Raw genomic sequence first — 7,722 nt, forward strand, 5'->3', positions numbered from 1 at the left:
AAAGCCTACAAGAAGCTGGCTATAAATACAGTAATAGCATCTTATGAATAATACCTTTCATAAAATCAGTAAATTCACCTCATGTAATCAATATATCAGCAGTAACTGTCTTAGGAAGTTGAGATAACACCTTTCTAAGCAGTCATGTAACTATGACAGCAAAATGAAACAGAGGAAAACACTGAAACAGCTTACAATCAATAACAGCCATAATGCAGACTCATAACTGACTCTCCTGGGTTATCTGTGGAGGATAAAACATCAGAGATGGTAACAAGCAATAGAATGTTTGATAAAACAAAGGGTGAACACGCTGTATCTTCTTTATCCACAAACAGGTGTTTACCAGTGTTCCATCACAGCTGTTTTAGTCAGACTCACCTCTTAAAAGAAAACAACCATACATCTAAAAGATGTACAACTATACATCTTAAAAGAAAACATCTATACATCTTACAATGTAGAAAAGTGATATTTAACTGTCTTGCATTGCAATGCAAGATGTAACCAGGAGTATGTCTTCTATCCCCAGCTGTTAAAACCAGCTGGGGCAGTTTTCTTTATCTCCTGCACAACCAATCCTCCCTCCAGGAGATCTCTGCTGTTCATGGGCCATTAATTGTTAATTATCTTCTGTTCATGGCCATTGAGTGTCCCTGCATGGCTGATAAAATTCCATCATCCCCCTGGGAGATGCTCTGCCCAGGGGGAGGAGCCAAGCATTCCTACCTGGATATAATCTGGCATTTGGAACATCACAGTCAGCCTTTTCCCACAGATTCCCAGAGGAAGACTAGACTCTTCTATGCCTCCACTGGACCTTCAGAGGAAAACTCCACCCTTCTACAGGATCCCTGCTCCAAAAAACCCTACCTGCCACTTCAGGAGGTCTGCAGACACCATTTATTCAGACTGCTACCAACACCTGACTCACAGGGTGTCAGGCTGTATTCTGACTTCATCTGCTTCAGCTGTAAGTGAGTTAATTATTTCTAAACTTGAAAGAATTGCTGCAGATAAAAGTCAAGGTCATAGGACTTAGTTAAGATCTTGAAATTAATTGCTGCAAATAATCTTGGGAGAAGAGGAGAGTGCAGGCACACAGGGGAGTGAGGTGTTGTGGGGCTGTGCTGTGGCTGGGCAGGAAAAACCCAAACGTCCTCAGGTGCAGGAGTGGCAGATGGTGTGAGCCTGGAGGAATCAAAGAAGATGACAAGGGAAGATTGGAGGAAAAAGAAAGAATTAGAAAAGCAGAGAAAACTAGGAAATGCACCTGCTGAAGTGGATGAAGAAGGAAAAGATATCAACCCTCACATTCCTCAGTACATCTCCTCAGTACCATGGTACATAGATCCTTCTGAGAGACCCACACTAAAGCATCAGAGAGCTCAGCCAGAGAAGCAGAAACGGTGCAGCTCCTCTGGAGATTGGTACAAACGAGGAGTCCAGGAGCACGCTGTGGCCACGAGGTACCGCAAAGGAGCCCGTGAGAACTGAGGGGCACTGACACACAAAAAGAAAGACTGCATGGAGAGGCCCAGGAAAGCTGGAGCTAAGCTTGAATATTGCCCCAGATGAACTTGTGCAGCCTCAGCTGATGTTTGATGGGAAGCGAGACCGGTGGAATGGTTATGACCCAGAGGAGCACATGAAAATTGTTGAGGAATATTCCAAGGTTGATTTGGCCAAATGTGCACTGAAAGAACAGAAGCTCCAGGAGGAGCTGGCATCAGGAAAGCTGGAGCAAGTGAACTCCCCAAGACACCAGTGGGGAGAAGAGGAATCAAATTCACAGGCAGAAAGAGATGATAGCAGTGAAGATGACGTTGATATGCCTGGGCAGAACTTTGGCTCTAAAAGACACAGCACAGTCCGGAATTTGCATATTCGGGAAGATATTGCTAAATACTTGAGGAATCTAGATCCAAGCTCTGCTTATTATGATCCCAAAACAAGAGCAATGAGGGAGAACCCTTATACCAACACAGGCAAGAATCCAGGTGAGGTTGGTTATGCAGGTGACAACTTTGTTTGCTACACAGGCGATGCCATTTCAATGGCACAGACTCAGCTCCTTGCCTGGGAGGCTTATGCTCTGAAGTTCATCTTCAAGCAGACCCTACAAAATTAGAGCTCCTTTATCAATCTTTCAAGGCAAAAAAAAAAAAAAAAAAGATTTCAAAGCACAGCAGAATGAAAGCATCCCAGAGAAGTATGGGGGACAAGAACATTTAGATGCCCCCCCAGCTGAACTGCTGTTAGCTCAAACAGAAGATTATGTGGAGCATTCTAGGCATGGAACAGTCATCAAAGGACAGCAGAAAGCTCTTGCTTGCTCTGAGTATGAAGAGGATGTGAAGATCAACAACCATTCATGCATTTGGGGCTCGTACTGGAAAGGCAAGTGGGGTTGCAAGTGCTGTCACTCCTTTGTCAAGTACTCCTACTGTACAGGAGAAGCTGGGAAAGAAATTGCTGATACAGAGGCAATTTTAATGGAAGAGCAGCCTGAGGAGGAAGAACACATGACCAAACCCAAAACACTGATGGAGATCCACCAAGAGAAACAGAAAGAGACAAAAAAGTAGAAGCACAAGAAGAGCTCAAATTCCAACAGTGAGGGTGAAGAGAAAAAGAAGCAAGAAAAATAAAAAAGGCCCTAAATGCTGAAGAGGCTCGACTTCTCCACACCAAAGAAATCATGCAGTTAGATGAGAGGAAGAGAATATACAACAGCCAGTGTGAAGCCAGGGAGCCAACAGGAGAGGAGAATGGAAGCCTACAGAATGAAAAGACAGAGGCCTGATGACCCCATGGTCTCTTTTCTTGGGCAGTAATCACAGGAGGCACCATTCCAGTACACAAAGCTTTTCCCACTGTTATTTACAACTCTCTAGACACTTAAATTTGCACCCATCTGAAATGGTAGAAACCTTTTTGTGCTCTGAAGAAATTTGTGGAAGCTTCTTTCAGCAGACACAAGCAGCCTAGTAGTTACTGGAGTTTTGTAATTGTGTATGTATAGAAACACAGAAACGTATGTACACACACATATATTGTGGCAAGCACATTTCTCTCCCTCTCAGGATTTTCATAGAGAAATGAAAGAGAAAACAATTTCTATTTCCGCTCCTTGTTTTTCCTATGTGGAATGGGTTTGGAGAAATGTTTACCTGGAGTGACTGCTTGGTTGGATTCTGATGAGGATTGTTTGAGCCTGAGAGTCAGAGAAAGTCCTATGTTGTTTTAGTATCCTCCTTTTACATAGTTTATTAATGTATTTTAGCATAGTTATAATAAAGAAATAATTCAGACTTCTGAATTGAGTCAGACATTGTCATTTCTTCCCATTGGGTTCACCTGCATTTACAATAACATATGTATAGATAAAATACATACACCTACTCTGTAAGCTCTTGAAGGAGATCTGACTGAAATCCTACATTTATTTGGCCAACTGATACACATATATATATTTGACCAAATAGTGCATAAAGTTGTGATACAGTAAAACTGACTAGTCAGCAGGTATCAATATAGAACATATATTGTCAAAAATAATTGACAAAAATTGCCACAACTACTACTAGAGCTTCTTACTTGTAAGGCCTGTCTCATGACTGTAAAAGAATACCTAGTTTCTTGATCACTTTGCAGTGGAATATCCCTGTCAGAGATGAAAAATGAAATTTCACAAACACAGCAGCAGCATGGGGAAGCAAACGAGGAGAACATCCAGCAAGACTTTAGTGACTTAATCCTGACTTGTCTGGATAAAGACATTTTTGTGCAGCATGTGTTAAAAACTACAAACCAGAAAGTTTGGAGATGCTGTGCAGACACCTCTAGCTGCAGTTGTTTGAGGTGGTATAAAGGTATTTTTGTAGTTTCTTTTCCTTAAGTTCTAGGAGGAGGTAGGGTGGACTCAATGTTAAAATCCTGTTTAAAAGTTGCACAGGCACCATTAAATGTACAGTGAGATGTTTTGCTTTTTTGTATAGCTAAACCAGGAGCTCTCGTGTTGTTGTGTTTTCCCCCACACCTTTAATAAATCTTGTTTTGCTAAAAAAAAAAAAAAAAAAAGAGGAACAGAACTGCAGTGGCCAAGTCATATCTACAAGAGGTCTCTTAGATGAACAGCAATTAAATATAAATCAGCCAGTCCCAAGTGGGGAAGGGAAAACTCTGGGCACTGTCCTGTGCCGCTGCACCTCTGTTCTGCCCCCTAAAAACACTTGTGGTTGAAAAAGAGGGCAAAGGCAATAAAAAACAAACCCTAAAAACTGCACAGCGTAAGGGGGAAAATACCAAAAGACCGAAGTAGAAAACGCTAGGACGGCACAAAGCGCCCGCGGCTCTCCTGCTCCGGAGCCCGCGAGTTCCGCGGGGAGCGCTGCCCGGGGCCCGGCCCGGGGGGCCGCTGGTCCCCAGAGAAACTTCGCTAAAAACCCTCTCCGGCCCCGCTGGAGCCGCAGGACCGAGCTCCGCCGGAGGACGGGACCCGCTCGGGCGCCGCCGCCCGCGGTGGCCGCGGGACCGGGATCTGAATCCGCCGGGGACAATCCTGCCAGGGCACGCGGCTCAGTTCTGGTCCCGAGGTCCTGGTGCGTTCTTTGTTTCTCCACGCGGTTTGTCTCGCCGCCCCTATCGCCCCTCACTTTCCTTTCTGTCCGGCCCCGGGATAGCGGGGAAGGTGAAAGACACGGGGCTGTGTGTCCGTGTGTCCCGCAGCAGGGACACACGGACACAGGGACACAGACGGACACACACACACACACAGACAGACACACACAGAGACACACAGACACACAGACACAAAAACACACAGACGGACACACAGACAGACAGATAGACGGACACACAGACAGACACACATAGACACAGACACAAACACAGACACACACACACAGACGGACACACACCGACACACAGACACACCGACACACAGACCCACAAACAGACAGACACACACAGACAGACACACACAGAGACACACAGACACACAAACACACAGACACACACACAGACGGACACACAGACAGACACACATAGACACAGACACAAACACAGACACACACACACAGACGGACACACACACACAGACACACACAGAGACACACAGACACACAAACACACAGACACACACACAGACGGACACACAGACAGACACACATAGACACAGACACAAACACAGACACACACAGACGGACACACACCGACACACAGACACACCGACACACAGACCCACAAACAGACAGACCCACAGACAGACACACACAGACACACAAGCGCTGTCCCGGAACCGCTCCCCTAAATGCATTTGCCGAATCGTTGACCAGCCCCTGGACCACACAACAGAGTAACAGAGGTATCAGCCCATACTTATCGCACTTTCTTTCTTTTTCCCCAACATATTTTGCCACTTCTAACTCACAGCTGGGCTTTCTTTCTGTCACGCGGACGTTTCCGCGTGTCATTTCCACGGCACGGCTCTACCCGCGATTTGTTCCCCACGCTTCAGCAGTGACCGCGCACTCACGGCTCTCCTTGAGCCCCGGTCCCCAGCGCTGGCGCTTCTCTCCTCGGCAGCTCCGCCTGCCTCACCTCCCGCCGCTCTCTTTTGGCCGCGCATCTCCCGCGGTTCAGGAGCTCAGAACCGCGCATCCTCCGCGGTTCAGGAGCTCGGGACCGCGCATCTCCCGCGGTTCAGGAGCTCGGGACCGCGCATCCTCCGCGGTTCAGGAGCTCGGGACCGCGCATCTCCCGCGGTTCAGGAGCTCGGGACCGCGCATCCTCCGCGGTTCAGGAGCTCAGAACCGCGCATCTCCCGCGGTTCAGGAGCTCAGGACCGCGCATCTCCCGCGGTTCAGGAGCTCGGGACCGCGCATCTCCCGCGGTTCAGGAGCTCGGGACCGCGCATCTCCCGCGGTTCAGGAGCTCGGGACCGCGCATCCTCCGCGGTTCAGGAGCTCGGGACCGCGCATCTCCCGCGGTTCAGGAGCTCGGGACCGCGCATCTCCCGCGGTTCAGGAGCTCGGGACCGCGCATCTCCCGCGGTTCAGGAGCTCAGGCCCGCGCATCTCCCGCGGTTCAGGAGCTCGGAACCGCGCATCTCCCGCGGTTCAGGAGCTCAGGACCGCGCATCTCCCGCGGTTCAGGAGCTCAGAACCGCGCATCTCCCGCGGTTCAGGAGCTCAGGACCGCGCATCTCCCGCGGTTCAGGAGCTCAGGACCGCGCATCTCCCGCGGTTCAGGACCGCGTTTGCAGCTCGCAGCTCTGCTCTCACCGGCTGCTCGCTCTCTCCCGGGCGCTGTGTTCATTGCCCCGAGCATTCCCTGTTCGGTCCCGCTTCACTGGCCCTTGCCTTTGCTTGTTCCCTGATCCCGCGGCTGATTCAGCCTTTTGCTGCTTGGCATATTCGCTGCTTGAATTTCTTTCCGTGCCGATGCTGCGGCCAGTGCTGTGTCTGCTCTCGCTGAGGCTGCTGTTCGCTGCCGCCTCGGCCGCACTCGGCTGCAATCCTCCTTTTCGATTTCGTGTATTCCGGCTCTAAATCCCGTCTCGCCGCCGCTCCTGTGGTCGCCTGGCTCATTTTACCACCTTCTTTTGTGACAGGCTGTTCGTGCGGCGTCGATCGCGTCTTCGGATCACCGTATGTTGGAATAAATCAGCCGAGACTCCATTTTCTTCATGCAGAAAGCCAATTCTTTATTCACCAAGCTCATATTTGTAGGAAATATCACAAGTCACTGTGTTGAACCTAATTGGTCAGCAATACAGTGAAACTCAGTTCATTGCACAGTAAGGGCTAGTGTGTCTATCAAATTTTCTGTCTCTAGACATGTTTACATTTTATCTTTGTGGGATCTCATGGGACAATTTCATTATTTCCACAGGTACATTTTTTCCCCCGCCCATTGTTGTATTAAATGAACTTCTCACTCGCAAAATAGCTTCACATGGCAACTTGCAAATTACTTGTTAGCTGCATTTAGAAGAAAGGACAGGTCAGCTTTGGCAATTTTAGAAGAGTGAGGCCTGATTTCATAAGGTCTTTCTTTTATAATTCTTCTACCTGTGTATGACACTCTACTGCCTTTCTACCTTTTTGTCTTCTAGGGGAAAGCATCAAATAGCACCTCTCTGGGCTCTCATGTAACTCCAAGTGTTCATAGTTAGCAATACTCTGCAGCTTGGCCTGGGTGGTTTCTTTCCCATATTCGACAAGTCCAAAAAGATCTGGTGAGACACTAAAGAGCATCCCTTATTTCTGTCCCAGGTTGGGAAATAAGACATTGCACGGTGAGAAAAATGTCAAAGAGAACAATCATTATAAAAATGCAGGAAACTGTCACTGCATGGTGTGAGGAGCAGGAGCTCTGTCCCTGATCCCAGGATGACACCAGGGCATCTCTCACCAGGTGTGTCTGGGCTTCTCACAGGGACCATGGCCATGGGACAGACTCCAGGACATTGCTCACTCAGGAATTCACCTGCTCACCATGTTTGAAGTTCAGTCAGAGCCTCTGATTTGCTGTACAGGACCAAACTCTGGGGCTTTGCAGACCAGAACGAGATGTCACAGGCTCCAATTTTCAGGCTGTGGGTCCTTCAGTGAAAATTGGCTTCTCACAGTATAATTTCCCAGTGCAGAATATATTCCAGTTTCTGTATAGAAAATGGCATCAATATAGCACAATAAATGTAATTCATATTAGCAA

General features: G+C 48.0%; 1 pseudogene; it reads left to right on the forward strand.

Moving 5' to 3' along the window:
- Positions 1-494: 494 nt before the first annotated feature.
- On the forward strand, positions 495-2,986 carry LOC110471879 (pre-mRNA-splicing factor SLU7 pseudogene; annotated as a pseudogene).
- Positions 2,987-7,722: the final 4,736 nt, after the last annotated feature.

This window comes from Lonchura striata, chromosome 27, assembly GCF_050655825.1.
Source record: "Lonchura striata isolate lonStrDom1 chromosome 27, ASM5065582v1, whole genome shotgun sequence".
Taxonomy (NCBI): Eukaryota; Metazoa; Chordata; class Aves; order Passeriformes; family Estrildidae; genus Lonchura; species Lonchura striata.